This window comes from Emys orbicularis, chromosome 3 (genome assembly GCF_028017835.1).
Source record: "Emys orbicularis isolate rEmyOrb1 chromosome 3, rEmyOrb1.hap1, whole genome shotgun sequence".
Taxonomy (NCBI): Eukaryota; Metazoa; Chordata; order Testudines; family Emydidae; genus Emys; species Emys orbicularis.
Genome location: NC_088685.1, coordinates 84,952,166 through 84,971,627, shown reverse-complemented (window position 1 = coordinate 84,971,627; position 19,462 = coordinate 84,952,166).

Sequence of the window (19,462 nt, the reverse complement as noted above, 5' to 3'; positions counted from 1 at the left end):
AGTCCCTCTCTCAGACAACACAATTTCCAGACGTATTAATGACATGTCTGCAGACATCGAAAGTGTGGTTTTGGAAAAGATCCGTATCAGTGAGAAATTTGCATTGCAACTTGACGAGTCTACTGATATCAGTGGACATGCTCAACTCTTGGCCAATGTGCGTTTTGTTGATGGTGATGCAATTAGAGAAAACTTCTTTTTTTGCAAGGCATTGCCAGAAAAAACAACAGGAGAAGAAATTTTTCGGGTCACATCAGAATACCTTGAACAAGGAGGACTTAAGTGGGAAAACTGCACAAGTGTCTGCACCGATGGAGCTGCAGCCATGGTCGGGCGCACCAAAGGCTTTGTAAGCAGAGTGAAGGAAAGAAATCCAGATGTGATTGTTACGCATTGTTTTTTACACCGTGAGGCCCTCGTAGCCAAGACTTTACCAGCAGACCTAGTTCATGTGTTGGATGATGTTGTGCGCATGGTAAACTTTGTAAAGTCACGACCCGTGAAAAGTCGCATATTTGCAGCTTTGTGTGAGGAGATGGGAGCGAAGCATAAAACCTTGCTGTTTCATACGGAGGTCCGGTGGTTGTCGCGTGGCAAGGTCTTGGTTCGTGTGTATGAGCTGCGGGAGGAACTTAAAGTATTTCTGACAAATGAGAGGTCAGATTACGCAAAGCTGCTTGCAAGTGATGAGTGGTGTGCAAGGCTGGCATACCTGGCAGATATATTTCATCATCTGAATGAACTGAACACACGAATGCAAGGCCGAAATGAAAACCTGCTTACAAGTACAGATAAAATAAATGGATTCCGTTCAAAGGTGCAACTCTGGCATCAACACGTGGAAAGTGGCAATCTTGAAATGTTCACACTCACCAAGCAATGGCAAGGTGTTCACACTGCTGCACTGTGTGAGATAATAGTTAAACATTTAAAAACTCTCGAGGAGAAGTTGTCATTTTATTTCTCTTCAGTCTCCACTGAATGCCTTGACTGGGTTAGGGACCCTTATAGCTCAGCATCAGTTGGTGGAAAGGACATGACTTTACAGGAGCAGGAGGAACTAACTGAACTGAGACAAAATCGTGGTTTCAAGCTAAGATTTGCTGATCTACCTTTGGACAGTTTTTGGTTGGATACTGCCAAGGAGTTCCCCCTTCTGGCAAACAAAGCTATTTTGACATTGCTCCCATTTTCCACTACATATCTGTGTGAGATGAGCTTTTCAAGCATGATTGCTATAAAAACTAAATACAGAGAGAGACTGAGAGCTGTTGACGAAGAGCTACGTGTGTGTCTTTCTTCGATTCCAGCCAGAATATCAGCTTTGTGTTCAGCCAAACAGGCCCAGGTTGCGCACTGAATAAAGTATTTTATAATTTTTCATATTTCTGTTTACTTACTATTTCATAATAAAGTAATTATAAAATACTTTCTTTGTGTTTATTTGATTCCTATTCAAGAGAATTACTTTATATATAGTCAATATAGGCACAGAGTTAAATTTTTTAACATTTTCTAATGGTGGTGTGCCTCGTGATTTTTTTCATGAAACAAGTGTGCCTTTGCCCAAAAAAAGGTTGAAAAACACTGATATACTGGGATGCCTACCCATGGCACACAGCATTTTGCATTGGCCCAAGCAATCCTGGTGTGTAAGTGCAGCACCAAGCATGCATGTGCAAGTGCGATATACTAAGTAACTATACTAAAGTTTGTAGTGTAGACATGGCCTCAGCAAAAAGGCTCTCAAAAATCTTTCTGCTGCATTCTACTGCTGGCAACTGTATTATATGTAATTAAATCCACTGCAAAGCCTGTCAACAAAATGGATACGCTAGTGTTCAAACCAATTTGATTTTCATAATGGTAAAAACAATGTTTAATCAGCAGAGATTCAGTACGGAAATTTACATGAGCTTCTATAAAATACACACACAAAACCATATAGAGGCTATCACCACTCTCACGCAGCTCAGTGACCGCAGCGAAACAACTAGACGCATGCACAGCCCTTTCTGTTTTGCAGAGCAGCCTATCAAATTGCCCCTTTCTGCTTCTGTAATTTTCATATCCAGGACATCCAGAACATTAATTTATTTCTACTATTATTTGTATTCCAGCAGCCTCGAGAGGCCCCAGACAAAACACAGGGCCCCATTTTGCTAGGCACTATACCAACATAGATTAAGAAACAGCCTCCGCACCAAAGAAAATATACAGTAGTTTTTAAACTCTGCTTCTTTCCGGGCACAGAATGAGGGGAGGGCCTGTGGGGGAGGAGGGGTGTCTTTCAGCCCAACCGTAGAAAATGCTGCTCTGGTCATTCAGTCATTCCATTCTGCATTTGATATTACGTTTGTGTTTTATTGTGCCCTTTGTGCCTTTATGTAAAGCTAGGCATTTCTTTAGTGTCCAGGTACCTTGGGGCATGTATACTAGAAATGCCTGGATGCATAGAACCAGGGGCGGCTCTATGTGTTTTGCCGCCCCAAGCACGGCAGTGAGGCAGCCTTCGGCAGCATGCCTGTGGGAGGTCTGCTGGTAACGCGGATTTGGCGGCATGCTTGCAGGAGGTCTGCCGGTGCCGCGCCCTCAGCATCCCCGCCACTGAATTGCCGCCGAAGCCACGGGACCGACGGACCTCCCACAGGCACGCCGCCAAAGGCAGCCTGACTGCCGCCCTCACGGAGACCGGCAGGCCGCCCCCCACGGCTTGCTGCCCCAGGCACGCGCTTGCTGCGCTGGTGCCTGGAGCCGCCCCTGCATAGAACACCAGCCATTTGGGAACCATTGCTCAGATGGTGAATCTTTTTCCTTGCACCCTTTTCTGTATTTTTCCTTTTTAGATTCTAAGCTCTTTAAGGACGGGAATATCTTCACTATATATTCATATAGCTTCTAGAAGATTTTGGGTGCTACCCCATCTAAATTACTACCAATACATATAGTATCATATATATTACTATGTAGATAATGTTCAGGTTACCTTAAATTTGGGAAGTCAAGAGGCAAAGAAAACACTTCATTGGAAATTGACTTAATGTCATTCTCGTAATGTCATGATTCTACCACAGGCAGTCAGGAAGGTTTAAATGTAGGAACTTTATTTAGCACCAAAACACACAGACCTCTACTACTTGAGTTAATGCAATAACTCCTCTAGCTGGCAGCAGTAGTGGGCTGTTTTCCTTTAACCACTAGAGGGGTTACAGTACACACTTTACAAACACATTATACCTACACACTGCTTTGAAAATGTACGGGGTTAATTTGCTCATTTGCATGCTATTACCCAGAAAGCTTTTTCCGGTTCACAAGCTTCTTGTTTTAAAGATCATTGATGTCTCCGCTCTGAGAAGGAACCCTTCAAGTTTTGGACATGTTTGTATGTGCACTGAGTTCTGTTTTGAATGATCTATAGAATTGCCAGTTGCATATAATCACTTCTGTAAAAACCGTCAATAGTCCCTGATGTGTTCCGTGTGGCCCCAAATCCTGGACTGTAGGCCATATCAGTTCCACTGTGCTATTCAATCGAACGCACCCACCCTACAAGCCTAGAAGGAGTTCTGGCTAAAGGAATGTGGTGGTAGCCATTACTGAAAGTGTTCGCAATATGTGAAAAACCTGGATGTATCAAAACCTCAGTCTGTATATTATTGTCATTCTTACAACGAAAAAGCTAATTTTTCAGCATGTTGCCTCACAAATAATTATTCTGATGTGCGCTCAGTGGAGAGTTTCTAATTCAGCCTTTCAATACCTTATCCTTCTCATGCGGTCGTAATGTAATTAGCAACAGAAAGTCGTGCAAAATATAATCCTGCCTGTTCCTTGATCTTTACATGGAATGAAATGCAGTAATTGCCATTCATTCTATAATTTCTGGAGCAATACTCTCTTTCCAATGTCTGCTGAATCTATGCCGAACACAAGCTAATGGAATATGCAATAACTTATTGTTGTGTATCCATCCTCCCGGGACAATTTCCAGGAATGCTAATTTGGGAGCCAGCATAATCTTGTTCAGTCATATTGAGAATATTATAGTGAAGATTTCCAAATCCTGAAGCCTAATAGCAGAGCAACTTCCCAGCTGATCTATTTCTGCAGTATCTATTTCCATTGCTATTCTTTTTAAAAACTGTTTTCACTAGGGTGAAAATTAACTTTTATCAAGACTTAGGTTCCCAACTGCCTAAATCATGTTTGAAAATGGGTCTTAAGCTCCCAAGTCAGGGTAAAAATTTCAAAAGATCCGAAGTCTATAATACTGGTCAGTGAATGAAGCACAACGAAGAACTTGTATATTTATATTTAACTTAAATAGTTTGTCGGTTTGGTCGTGGATTAGACATCCAGCTATTTGCGGGAGCGGGGGAGAAGAGGAGGCGCGGGACGAAAAGAGCAGAGCTCAGTTTCCTTTTGCCACTAAGAACTTTTACATACAATAATGCCCCAAATGCCTCTCCTGGAAACCTTGATACCACATCAGGCCAATATTGGTCCAGTAACTCAGCCTGGTTTTTGCAGGGGCTCTGGTTGGCGCCCCTCTCCCTGTCCTTCCTTGCCATAGGGAGACAGCATTGTAAAGTCATGTGCTGAGGTTCCTTCCTATTCAGGCCAACACTTAAGTATGTGCTGAACTCCCATTGATTTCAGTTGTTAAGTATGTGCTGAAGTGCTGTCCTGAACATTCATTATTTCCTGACTCTCAGGCACTGGGGCCAGTTGATAGGAATCAAACACTGTGGGTCTGGTCTAGATAAGGATTTAAAGTGTTTTGTTAGGATGTGTTTTCAAACATGTTCATTAGCCCGTACTAGCTAACTCTAGTGTAGACAAGGGAGTGTATGTATTAACACATGCTACAGTGATCAAATTAAAACCTAGGGGGCCCCCTCAAGTTTTAACTCAACCACTTTGGCATGTGTTAACAGCCACGTGCCTTGTTTACACTAGACTTTTCAAAGGTGTGTCTTAGCGAATGCTTTCTAATAATAAATCCCAGCAGAGAGAAGGTCAGACTCACTGTATGACCTTTGGCAACATCTCTGTTCCAAGTTTCCTTTGCTGTAAAATCAATATAACGAAAATTATCTACCTGGCGTCAAGTGCTTTGAGATCTGCAGATGAACTTCTGGGGGAAGGTAGAGGGGCTTCAGGTTCATCAGATCACTTAGGATTCAGAAAGAAAAAGGAGTTTGATCTGATGAGATGGAGGTTGGGCAACTGGGAGTTAAGACTGCTGGGTTCTGTTCCTGGCACTGCCACTGACTTACTGTGACAGGTTAGGTAAATCCCGTGCCCTCAGGCTTACCCACCTGTAAAATTACCTACCTCCTTCCCTGGGGCCCCAATTCAGCAAAACATTTATGCATGTGCTTACTTTTAAACATGGGCTTAAATCCATCCCTCCTCAGCAAACCACTGAAGCACATCCGTAAGTCCCATTGATGTCAATCAGTTTTAAGAATGGGCCTCAAGTTACATGAGTCGTTTCAGAGTAGCAGCCGTGTTAGTCTGTATCCGCAAAAATAACAGGAGTACTTGTGGCACCTTAGAGACTAACAAATTTATGCTCTAATAAATTTGTTAGTCTCTAAGGTGCCACAAGTACTCCTGTTATTTTTACATATGAGTGTAAGTGATTTGCTAAAGAGGGACTGACTGCATTTGGGCCTGCTACATGTTGGAAGGCTTAATTAACTATCGTCTGTAACGTGCTTTGAAATCTTTGATTCAACTGCTATATATGTACAAAGCATGAGTTTGAGGGTTTATGGCTCTCAGTGATGTCTGGAGCTGGGTTCCCTCCTAGCCACTGTTGTTAAAGACTCACAAACCTATATGACTTATCCAAAGATGCTCTCCCTAGGGAATTGCTGTCTTGAAAGATGATATTGCTGTTGTAATTAAGGTAATTGTTTAAATTCATTCTCGTAAGCCAGATCTCTCCCCATCCTAACCAATTATATCTATATCAACATAGGCATCACATGACCATTTAGTATCTGAATAGATTTACAGATACAAACCTAGTTAAACTGAAAAGTCTAATAATGAAAGACTCGTAGAAAATCAGATCAGCAGGATAGAGTGGACATATGGCCTCTCTTAAGTCCTGTTAGCAATGCTGCATCCACTAGCTACTTACTGAGCTAATGTAGGAATTGGAGTCCAACACTGTTCTATTTAAAAAGACAATTGAAGAAATACCCCTACCCTGTAATACTAAACTTTCCAACTTGCTGGCCAGATATCTTAAGATCAAATAGGACACAGGACGTAGGCTGCTTTGGGATATTAATTTCCTCACTTATCGCAGATGCTTTATAATTCCATTGAAATCTTAAGATAATTGAATGTAATTGTTTAAAGAATTATTTAAATTACAGTCTAATGTCTGAAATAAAATGACAATCTGCAGGAGTTCATTAATTTTGTTGACATTTCTTCTGCCTGGAATAGATAAAAGTAAAGAATTTCATCTGATCAAACTCCTAAGCATATTGTGTATATATAGTATATATGTGCAAGTAGTGTGCATGTAAGATCCAATTCAGCAAGGTGCAGCACACTTCTGTTGTTTTGCAGGACAAATACAGGTAGGTGGCAAACATAGTTATAATCATGTTCAATATTACTGGTAAAAAATAATTGGCTTGGTGCGGGTGGGAGGCGGGAAGAAGAATATTATTAGTGGTAGTGGAAATTTAAGATGTGGCGATGCAAGGGTTTATAAGGTTTGATTCTAGTGCATGGAAAAAATACCCAAATGCTTTGAAGGGAAATAAACAAAACAGCCCCAATCCATCTAGTCAGATGGTTTATGCCTCTTCCTAGGCCAGTGGTTTGGCTGTCGCTTGGAGGCAGGTGTGGTCTGGGATCTGGCCTGTGATCCACGAACTCTTGAATTCTAATCCTGGCTGTAGTGCTAACCCCCTCTGCATCCCGGGATAATTCACTTAGCCTTCCTCTGCCTCCATTTTTCCATCATTTGCTTTGAAAGTTCAGTTCACAAGTTCTTGGGTTTGTTTCTGCTTGGAAGAGATTGTGAAGGAGAGCAGCAGAGGGAAGGCTGAAAAAAAATCAATACAAAATAATAGGTGCAAAGCAAATCCAGAGGGACTGTGATAAATGGAATGCAAGGGGGAGGGGGGCGGTGAGAGAATGATCAATGCATCTGGTATATTTACTGCACAGAGTGACCATATGTGTCAGGCTTGGCTTTGGTTGGCTCACCGACCCTTGTGCTAATCCACCTAGAAGAATCTGGATTTTTAAAAGCTGAATTGCCCTGAGATGGAGAAGGTTTACATTTTAGGTAATAAAGCCCTTCGCTAATATAGGGTGTGATCCAAAGCTCACTGGAGTCAATAGAAAGCCTCCTGCTGAGTCGAGTGGGCTGTGGATCAGGCCCATAGGGCGAGATTCACACAGCGACGTAGGCTTGGTGCCACACAGTGTCACGCCTCACTTCTAGGCACCTGAAAATCCCTGGGGTTCTCAAAGCCCGAGTTAGGCGCCGAGGCTCCCTTCACTATAGACGCCTACATCAGAATGGGAGTCACAGAAGCCAGCACATGAGGTGGCTTGTCATCTAAGTTAGCCAGTGGGAGATGCCAAGCCAAAGGGTATGTGCTGAACCCCACCCCTCTCCAAGATGGCACCTAAATCCAGGCTGGAGGGAGATCCCCCCCCCTCTATTTGGGATTCTCAACTGCAAACCCTCTCTTGGTGTTAGGTGCCTATGCCTGGGAGATGGGGGAGAGGGACTGCACTCATTACTTTAAGCCCAGTGGTTATGGTATGCACCTGGGATGTGGGAGATGTCAGGTTCAAGTCCTCTCTCCACCTGAAGGGGCAAGGGATTTGAACAGAAATCCACCACTTGCCTAGTGAGTGCCCTAACCAGTGGGCTATGGGATCTTCCCCCATGGGGGTCCCTCAGTCTCTCCTGGTGAAGCAGTTCCACGGTGCCTAAATAAAAAATTCTTTGGCGTGGGGGGACTGGATCCTCCCAGGTGAGTGCTCTAACTAACAGGGTTTTGAATCATTCCATGCATGCTTTCTCTCCCCATCCCCATGTTGAAGCTGTTCTTAACTGTAAAAAGGACAGGAGTACTTGTGGCACCTTAGAGACTAACAAATTTATTAGAGCATAAGCTTTCGTGGGCTACAACCCACTTCTTCGGATGCATCCGAAGAAGTGGGTTGTAGCCCACGAAAGCTTATGCTCTAATAAATTTGTTAGTCTCTAAGGTGCCACAAGTACTCCTGTTCTTTTTGCGGATACAGACTAACACGGCTGCTATTCTTAACTGTAGTTACATAATGAAAGACTCATGAGGCATGTGTACATGAGGTATGCATGCACAAGTCTGTGTATGTGCAAACATGTAACCAAATGTGTGTTCACATAAACATGTGAGAGCAAGTTGAACCTGACATTTTAAAAGGCTGTATGGGAACCTCGTTGAAAACATACTAGCCACACAGCACAGAACAGGAGGCAATGTAACAAGAGGTGAAGTGGTAAAACAAAATGAGCAGAGAACACCCAGTTATTTAATGGACAGAACAGGCCTCTTTCCACTGTGAATAGACGCTGACCATAAAAGACAGGATTGCAAAACTACAGTATCCTTCCCTTATGGAAAATCCTATGGAATGTCATAGAACACACTATCTTTTGTACAGTGCTGTACTGACATCCGCTGCGTTCATGCAGCTCCTAGTGCGTGCATTCAGCCCAAATATGGCTGTGCAGAATAGAAATGTAACTACTTTACTAATGAAAATTAATGATGTGCCAGATTCTTAAACAAACCTGCTTTTTAAAAAAAATGCATTCTCGCTGTATGGAGGTTTGTTTACCGACTACTCACAAAAGTTTGGTTGTAAATTAGATTTGGCTCAAAACCAGAATGCTGGGTACAAACCCCCTCATCTTTGAGGATGGATTAGGTTGAAATTCAAACACTGGTCTGAACTCTACAAATAGTCCATATCTTAATAATGGACCAACCCAGAACCCCCCACCTGAATCAGGCCCCCACTCCAGTTCTGTGATGATCAAAATCTGGACCTGCAGGTGAGTTCATCTATTTTTAACACTTTGGCCATTTTTCCACAATATCTTACCCTCCTTTTTGTTTATAACTAATGTTGCCTTTCATAATACCTGGATGTTTTAAATTCCTAGGGCCAAACCCTCTCACTGGACCCTGAAGATGTTAGCTGAGCAAATTCTGGGATCCTTCATCAAGCAAACCTTCCTCTGAAATCAATGAGAGTTTTGCTCTATTTAAAGACTGCAACATTTGGCCCTAAATTAAAAAATGAACAAACTTTTTTAGTGTTGGAAAATAGCAATTAAACAAAAAACAAACAGTCCAGGCTGATGTCTTGGTGCTGTGCTGATATGTCAACTGCTCATGTTAGATTGCATTGGTAACATCATATGACATGATTGACATAACTGGACATGACAAGCCACGACGACACATTTGCTGAGGAAAATGTAAAAGGACAGGGATGCCTGAGAATCATGCTCCAAAATGTTAACAGATTAGAAGAAAAGGAAGGATCTTTAAAAAGACCCGGTCAAGATATTTTTTGATCACTAATAATTGTTATTGTTTAAACTATTGGAAACTTGAAATTGAAATTTGCATAGGTTATCAGGTTTCCCTTGTTTTGTTTGTTTGTTTTTTAACTGTAGGGGTACTCAGGCGTGTACTGCTTTTGCTTTTGCTCTTTTTCAAATAGCAGAGAGAAAAAAGTAAATTTAGGACCTGATCCCCAGCTGCCATAAACTCTTAGCTGAGAGGAACTTGGCTTTACTCTTGTTAAACACATATACACACACACATGCAAATCACATGGGCTTCATAAACAAATATATGGGAGGGAGAAAGGTAGGTCAGATTTTTCTGATGACACTTTCCTTACACGCCGAACTCCTGTTGACTTCAGCAATATGGGCAAGAAATGCAGCATTGTGTCTGTTGGGCTTAACAGCCTTGTCAATCCACAATCTCTTCCCCTCCCCGTTTTTTCTTTTTTCTTTTTGAGATACCAAGGTTTCTGGAAGTATATTTTTAAACAAATAATGAAAAAATATCATACTAATCACACTATTACTAATATCACACACAATTCTTCATGCAGGGAATTAGTGGTGTGGGTTGAAATGTCTCATCTTACCTGCAGATCGTTGATTAATAGCTGTATGTCAGATGAATGCAATTCTAGCCAACTCTTTAAAAAAAGAGTCCTGTTTCGCTAACATGTCATGCATGAACATCAAGTGTCAAGACTTAGGCCTCCTGCTTTTACTCGTACGAGTGGAATTTTTCTTGTTTTTTTTTCTCTTTCCATCCGCTGCGTCGTAAATATATTGGGTTCAATTCTGATCTCAGTGTACACAGTTGTAAATCAGAAGTGACTTCACTGAAATCAGTGAAGTTACCCCAGTGTGAAACCAGTATAAGTGAGACCACAATCAAGCTCATCACATGTACCCACAGACGCATTCACGTGAATAGCCCTAATATTGGTAAGCTGTACATTTTGGCTTGTAATAAATACTTAGTAGCAATGTATGCAAGTATGTGAAGTGGACAGTAGGGAGCTTTGCAACACTTTTAAACAACCAAACAGCCCCTTTACTAGTATAATGTTATCTAGCACAGACAAGGCAATGGAGCGTGATGGGATTATGATAATTATTTATTGTATTTATTATAGGGTTTTTTTTGAGCACCATTGTGTTCAGCGCCGTGCAAAATAAACGAGGACGCGGTTCCTTCTTGAAAGCGTTTACAATCCAAATGCCCTGAAAAGCAACTCCCTTATCCTGACAAAGTACAATGTTATGCTGATCATAACCCAATATTTTCATGTACTGTGAATATAGTTTTCTGTGCGTCTCTATAGTATTGAACAGCTATTCTCCACACTCTAGATCTGTGTGTGTGTGTGTGTGTGTATAAAGCTATTCCCATGCACGTAGCATCATTAACTGAAATATCTGCAGCACCAAATCATTGATCTCTATTTTAATTACCAAAAGTCAAACAACTCATCCTTCAGGTTTGTGGTATCGTGTAAGCTCAATATTGGGCCACATTGCCGCATGATCGGGACAAAGAGATGATGATACAGTCTGGTTTCTATGGCAACAGAGGAGGGTAGTTAAAACAGAAATGTTCCAAACACCCATTCTGATCATCATAATATAATTAATGTTATTGCCAGAGACATTATTATTAAAAAAGTGAAAGTGCCATTACCTTTCCGTTTGTATGGATTTTAAATAAATAAATAAATAAATAAATGGCAATTTTTTTTTTCTTAGTTTAGCTGCTAAGAGAAAGGAAACAACACACAGGCCTCATTTTCTGCGTGTAAAATGTGTGTGTTCTTTAAAAGGCAGTGGTTGGCTGGTTTTCCGGACATGATGTGGTTGAAGCTGTCATCGTAATGGAAATTCATTGCTGTAGCTATGGTAAATCGAGTTTTCTGCCTGTGCTGAATGCATTAGTCTAATGAGATGTTTGCAGCTGGAGAGCTGAGCTGCTGGAGACTTACAGTGTGCTAACAGACAGGGAGAAGATGGCTTTTGCAATAGTCTGTGTGCATGTGCTGAAAGTCATATGCCCGTTAGGTCGAAATACCTGGTCTCTGTAAGACACTGATCAGTGTTTTAACATAAGCAATAGGTAAGGGGAATGCATGCTTCTTCTGTGCCTCGTTTTTGTTGTTGAGCCCTGTTTTAAGCAGCTGTCATTCTGTTGTCTGCACTGCTATATGATAACTTTAGCAATCCTAAATTGCATACTGTATGTATGTGATACATGCATACAGTGACCCTGCTGTACGATTACTATGTACACTGAACCACACCTTAACTTAGTCATGCTACTAATATTGTGTTTTCAGGAACAGTTTAATAAAGAAAGGTGCAGGATATCAGTGTATTCAGCAGGTTTTGTCTGTGTCTGCGTGTCTGCTAGTTCATGAGTGTAACTGCTTCTCTATTTAAACTATTTCTTTGAATATGTAGAGTGTCTTCCTGCTTTTTTCAAATGTAAATCAAAGTGGTTTTCTTTCCTTTCCTTGCCAGGTGCATGTCTCTTCCATTTTTAAAAGCTCCTTACCTTGAAACATGAATAGCGGGCAGCAGTATTTACAGCATGGATTTTGTTTTTTAATGTAGATCCTTAGGCAATCAATCTAAAAAATGATCTTTTTAATAGCTCCAAATCATGTATTAAGTTGGATTTAATCCTTAGGATCCTTAACTGACAATTGCCAGAGGCAGTATTTTTATGTGCTGGTTTTACCTTTAAGGATAGGAGGCATCTAACTTACAAAGGATGCAAAGGAGGACACTTTAGCTTAGTTGATTTGTCTTTTCAGATGTTTTAAAGATAGGCTTGATTATTGGTACAACAGGCGCAAATAATTTCTTGATTAAGTAGACATACATCACCTGGGTGACGGGTGTGTGCAACTCCTGTTAGCCCTACAAATGTGTCCCTTAACTTCACACGCCATCACTCCGTCCAGTCTACAAAGAGCGAATCCTTTACAGAGGGTGCAGTCCCACCTGCTCAGTGAGTAATTTAACAATTGACATAGCTGGAGGTTGTTTCTTTCTCCAGAGTTCATAAATGAAAGAGGCTATGAATGTCATTTGCTTTGCTTGGGGTTTATGTAAAACTGCTAATTTGTTACAACGAAATAGCATTGGGGTTTTCAGTATGGATGAGGCAAGTTCCAGGAATCCAAAGCCAGTGTAGAAAGCTGCAGAAGGAACACATGCTAACTTGTCTGTTTGGGGGAGGGGGGCGGATTTTGATTTTAATTCTGTATTTTATTTTAAGAATGTTCTGGAGACATTTTGACCAAGTATAGACTATGAGTATTTAAGGTTGCCTAACACAGAGAATAATGAAAAATAGACTTAAAAAGGGGTTAGGTAGCAATATCTGGAAGATGCATAATTGTTTGTGTCCACCGGACTGTATCCTAAAACTTACCTTTGTGTTCTGATAATACTTACAGCTTCTTCAGAAATGCTGTGCTGACACTCTTCCGTTCAGGTTAAACATTTAGAACCAGTCAACAGCTTGTGTAAATTCGTATAGCTCCATTGACTTCAAAGAACCTATCTCAGTTTACACCAGCTGAGGATCTGCCTTTTAGTTCTGAATGCCCAGATTTAGAGATCTTGTTTAGACTCAGTAGCTTCCAGTCCTACCTGGCCACAGGTGACTTTTTGTAACTAAGATCTCACATTGATTTTTCCTGTACAATAAAAAAAAGAAACACAGTTATTAAGTCAATGCAAGCCACACTTTGTGCCAGAAAGAATTGCACTGCTGGGTGCTGCTTAACTTACACTTCTGGGGAACAATAACAAAACCCCTCACTTCCTGGGCTCGATCAAAAACTCTTGAGACAAACCCATTGTTAAAGTCTGTGGTGATGCAGTCTTGTCCAAAGGGGGCTGCTGGATAGATTTGCTATTTTTTTCATAGACCTATTTGAAATGGTGTAACCAGAGCACTCTGAATACAATGGTGGACGCTATGCAGAAAAGAATTAGTATAAATAGTTGATTTTTAAGTTTGAAAGACCTGGCCACATCCTGAAATCCAACAGCAGCTGATAACGTATGAATGAATGAGTGACCACATTGCTGATAAAGAAGACACTGCAGAGAGATATTTTTCTCAGACATCCCCAGAGCTCTGTGCTTGCCACAAAATGTACTTGTTTCTACTAAAAATGGACAGTACCAGGTTATAGAGTTACAGTACATTTCAGATGTCATCCCTAGAACTTTAAGAATATGCAATTTAATTTTGCCATGTATTTTTTTTCTTTCTATAATGTAATGTATTAACCACCCCCCTCCCTGACTGATTCTAGTCTGTTTGAGGTGAAGTTAGAAAGTGGGGTGTTGAGTGGGGTGTGCCACAAACAACTTGTGTACATTGCATCTGAAAGCCCTGCTTACTGAGGCGCCTCTGGATTTCACCCTACAACTCAGTATAAAGAGACGGTTCTTTGGATTGCAGCTCTGGGACACTGAGAGCCTGCACTGTCCGTCAGGCATACTGACAGCTATGTACGGGGCAGCAGTCAGGGGCTATCCTCGCGAGAGACTGCAGCTTAGCTCTCAAAAGAGCATATTCACAACAAAACGAAATGAAAAGTCTCCAAAGCGTAGCCGCTCGCTACTTATTCTTTAATCAATGGCATGCATTTTTTTTTTAATTTAGTGTTCCGTAGTGGAGCCTTTGCTGCTGCAGTACAGCTTTGTTCTCCTCTGAGTTCACACCCCAACTCTGTGCCACTGTCTCTTCACTGCGTGTTTCAATGCATCTCAACAATCAGACAGCAGGAGGATGCTAGGGCAAGAGTAGACTAGTGACAAGACTTCCAGCTGTTAAAGTATGTTATTCTGTCACAGGCAATAACATCACAATCTCGAGGCAGTGAGTAGAAAAGCAGGATGTCCCGATATCATTCCGATACTCCGTGCATCTGGGTCTTTTTGCAAACCTGAACCTGCAAACCTTTACTTACCCCAGCCATCTCTTTGGGCTCAATTGTATCTTTAAGGTGCAGTCCTGTGCCGAGTTGCACCCCTCCAGCTGCCTCTCTGAGCCCCACAGCATGCCGCTGGAGTGCACCTTGCGCTTGTATCCCTGCAGGGGGAACTGCAATATATACTTGCTCTATGGACCACTGCAAATGGTGGAAATAGCCACGGTGCTGCCCCCTTGACTTCCCCCACATGCTTTGGGATGCTGTGTGCCTCTAGGAGAGCATGGAGGGAGCAGTGCCTGTGTTCTCCTTGGCCTTTGTAGGCCATACAAATGGGAGAGAAAGTTCCTTGGGACCTCCCCTGAAACGGCACACTCACAGGCTGGCCTTTGGGCTCAGTGATATTGTTCATATCTCTAAGGTACGCCTACACTGTGGTTAGACACCCGCGGCTGGTCCGGGCCAGCTGACGTGGGCTTGCAGGGCTGTTTCATTGTGGTGTAGATGTTCTGGCTTGGGCTGGAGCTCAAGCTTTGGGACAACTCCCCCCTCACAGAGTCCTAGAGCCCGGACTCCAGCTCTAGCCAGAACGTCTGCACCTCAATTAAACAGCCCCTTAGCCTGAGCCCTGCGAGTCTGAGTCAGCTGGCACGGGCCAGCCGCAGGTGTCTAACTGCAATGTAGACATCCCTTAAGTCTCACTGTAGCATGGGGCCGCTGAAGGGAGAAGCTCAAGAGAGAAATGATCTATTACTTCAAGTGATTATTTCTATTATTTGTTCTTGTCCTTGCACAGAAGGCCAATGTCTTCCCAGTAAGGACTAAGTAGGAATTCTTCCCTGTTAAGGAAGGCCCTTACTCCACTCCAGCTAACTAACAGAGTTATGTTGTTATTCCCTATACATAAAAAACATGTACATGGCATGTACAAACCAGAGAAGGTGATGCATTTTCTGCCCCAAACTACTGGCAGCGGAGATAAACGAGGCAAATAAAAACAAGCCCCATGGACACAGGCCAGGTCAGGCAGGGTGCTGGCGAGGTGTGTCAGGAAACTGTTTGGTGAGAACGAGAATGTTTGGAAGAACCGGGTTATAAGGAAAAAATTGAAGAAGCAAAATCCTTAGGCTTGGTGGGCCTGATCCAAATCCCACTGAAGTCAGTGAAGGTCTTTCCATTGGTTTCCATTAGATCAGGCCCTGTCTATACTGGTATTTTCAGCAGTATCACATCTTCAGAGTGTTACATTGTAAAAAGGGGGAGGTGTTAGTAAGAAGAAATAGAGCCTTTCCCCTAGGGTCCTCTTCCCCCCTGCCCTTGCCCCAGCTATATAGTGGGTGGAGGGAAGAGTTAGTACTGATCCCAATGTGAAGGAAATCTGGGATGGAAATCATCTTGCTGGCCATTAGAACTAGTGACCATATTTAGCAGGTGACTGCTACCATGGGTTTCACTGTGAAGGAACAATAATTAGTAGTGTTTATTTGTACAATGGGAGACATGCCAATCTCACCTTGAATGAAAAAGTATTTCTGGAATATATTATTTGTTTTAAGGTGTTGCCTTATGAAGAATTGGCTTCTAGTTTGCAAGGCTGGAACCCAACAGGAGCTGAAGGAAAGAAGCCTGGTGTTCTTTATATTAGAGATTGTCTAAACATCAGAGGCCAGAGCCTCAGCTGGGCTGACGGTAAATTTGGCCCAGCTCAGGGGAGTTTGGAGTAGGGAGGGGAAAGTGCCTCTAAGCCACTTTTCCATGCCAGTGATCCTGGGCTGGTGTAACTTAGAGCATCTGAAATTAGTGCTGCTCGAAATGACATCAGCTGTCGTGGTTCTAGAGGGACTGTGATGCTGGCTGAGGATCAAATGGAGCGATGTGTTCTTCACCTTGTCCTATCCCCACACAACCCCTATGTGGTTATTTCCTTCTCCCAGGGGAAATCCTCCCCACACCTGCTGGGGCAACTTTTCAACCACTTCAAGGTGCTGGAGCAGAGCGACACTGCTAGGGCTGGGACCAAGAACCTGGCCCTCGTTTCTCCAGCATTTTAAATGACCCAGGGAACATTAGACTGTCTGCTTAATGAACCATTTAGGGAGACACACATTTTGGTTCCGATCCTGCAAACACATACACGCATCCTTACCTCTACTCACACAAATACTCCCAGTGGTGTTTCATTGAGTTCAGTGGGACTACTCACACGAATAAAATTAAACCTGCAGGATCAGAACTATAAACTATTTTATTTTAAATCCTAGTGTTAAATTTATCCTCTGCAGAGGATAATTACATACCCACATATGTACATTTACATACATTGTATGTGTGCTGGTCAACATGCTCTTCTCAACCTGTTGCATCATGTGCACACTTTCTCGGCATATCCTTCTTGGTATTGATGCTATACTTAAGGTTGAGCAGGTGTCTATGTAAAACAAGTATGTCTGAGCATGAGCTACACAGATGGTGAAGGCAACTGTGACAGAAGTGTAGCTTTATTAAACACAAGGGGTTAATTTAAGATACACTGAGATGCAGCACAAGAACTAGCATGTCACCTGAGTGTGACATAACACTAGTATGACATCATTTGTGATCTCAAGCAAGACAAGTTGTTTGTAAAAACCAGCTACTTTCCTCTTTGAATTGCTCCTCAGGTGTGAATTGTGTGTTTGTGGGGGTACTTTCTGCTGAGGGTAGAGTGACCAGATGTCCCGATTTTATAGGGGACAGTCCCGATTTCTGGGGGCTTTGTCTTATATTGGTGCCTATTACCCCCCACCCCCATCCCGATTTTTCACACTTGCTGTTTGGTCACCCTAGCTGAGGGAGAGTCTGTAACTCAAAGTGATGGAGATGCTCTATTTGTGCATTGTGCACATACATTTTCCTAGCACTTGCCTGATTCTCTGTGTTTTTGCCTGCGCATCAATAGACTGAGCAGAGCAGTGCAGAATGTAACCTGTGAGGTGAGGGCAGTGTACAATAAACTTCCCTTTTTTTCCCAATAGATATTTCTGTTGGACTCCCTCTGTTTTTAATAGGTTAACTCGTCATTAACGTATTTATTTTCACAATTGCTCTTGGCAAGATGTCCAAGGGTGGTTTGTTAATTAACTGAGAGCTTAACCTCTGCACCAGAGATGAAGGAAGGTCTTGGGCAAGCTCAGGCTGCAACCAGGGCTTTTAATTCTGCATATTAAGGTTTCATTCTAGCAATGCAATTTGTTAATGAGGACATTCTCCTGTCACTTCAGGTGTGGTGCACTTGATGAAAGAGAGAGAAAAACATAGGCTTTGCTAGATCACGTGACTGTTCCATCAGAATCCCACTTGCAGCAGTGGCTGGTACCTGATGCCGCAGGGAGAGGCAAGTCTCTAACCATGCATCCCAGAGAGCATTCTACAGGGTTTCCAAATACCTCCAGGAAAGACTATGCTGATTGAACAGCCCCTGCAGAGAGAGGCGAGGAAGAGCTCCCTCGTGCTGTAGCATATATTTCTTTTAGCTTTTGAAAAGTGGAGGTGTTTTAGCAAGACAGGTCCCTGGAGGGAAATGCCTCCCTGATATTTCCATTTAAAAGATCAGGTTGGCTTGGCAACAACAGTTTTCAAGAGGGGCTTTATGCTGCACTCCCACTCCAACCCCCCCCCCCACCTCTCCCTTTCACCCCACTCTACATAATGAGAGAGACAACTTCCAACAATGCGGGGGAAATCCCTGGTGACATGAAGTCCTTGAAAGACCATCCCCCTCACATAACCCCATTATGTCATTCTTCAAACAGGGCAAACAACTCCCCTAAGACGTGTGAGATTCCAGGCCAAGGACCCTGTGCAGTTCCACAGTTGGATTTATTATTAATAGTTGTCTGGAGGCTCCCACCAAGATTAAGGACCCATTTTGCTAGGCTGTAGTTTGAATGAGGAACTCTCGCCAATAATTTACAGCATAAAGAGACAAGAAACCATGTGGTGTTATTCCCATTTTATAGCTGGGGAGCTGAGACACAGATTGTGACTTGCCCAAGCTCCCTCAAGATGGCTGTAGAAGAGCTGGGAATGGAGCCAAGCTGTCCTTAGTGGTGCCTTTACCTCAAGACAGACCCCCTCCCCTCTCCCCCCGGACTCCCTTGATATGAAATCTCCCTTTCCTCTTTGAAATTACCTCAGTAATTAGATATGGGATGTAATTCAATTGCAGTCTCACCAGAGTCTGTCACAGCCTGAGTTTTGAGAGGCTAAGAGGATAGGGCAGAACATTGTAGAAATTTCTATATACACTAGCATTTTTCTGAAAGAGTTTTGGTTTGATTCATATACCTGTATAAATGTAAAGCTGGGATAACCACTGAGAAATTCACATGTTCACAGGCAGCATCCATACCCATGTTTCCTGACCTACCTGTAACACACTGATGGAACCATTGAGTCTGTGTTCCACTCCCAGAAAGGCAACCTCCCAACCAACCCGCTAGTGTCTAAATACCCACAGGGTTTTACAGGCACCCAAAGTGTGTGCATGTGGGGTGGGGTGGGGGGCGCGGTAATTTGGCTCATCATAAGCACATTTTATCCACTCTGACTAATGTATTTGTACTGCACCCAACGCCTTAGTAGCTAAGCATCTTTCAGGAGGGGAAGAAAGGAGCCAAAGGCTGACAGAAATGTAATAAAGCAACTGGGGTTTTTTGGATGTTTTATATAAAATGGCTTCATTTATGAAATTTAAACATACGTTTACAAATGCTGGTGCACTTAGGAGAGGCACTGGGAACATATACATAGAAATAAGAAAGAGAGAAACAGGAGAGAGAGAGAGAAATCCTGGAGGAGGGTTCCTCCAATTTCACCAGAAATAATACTTGGGCCTAATAATAAAGAGGGTTTT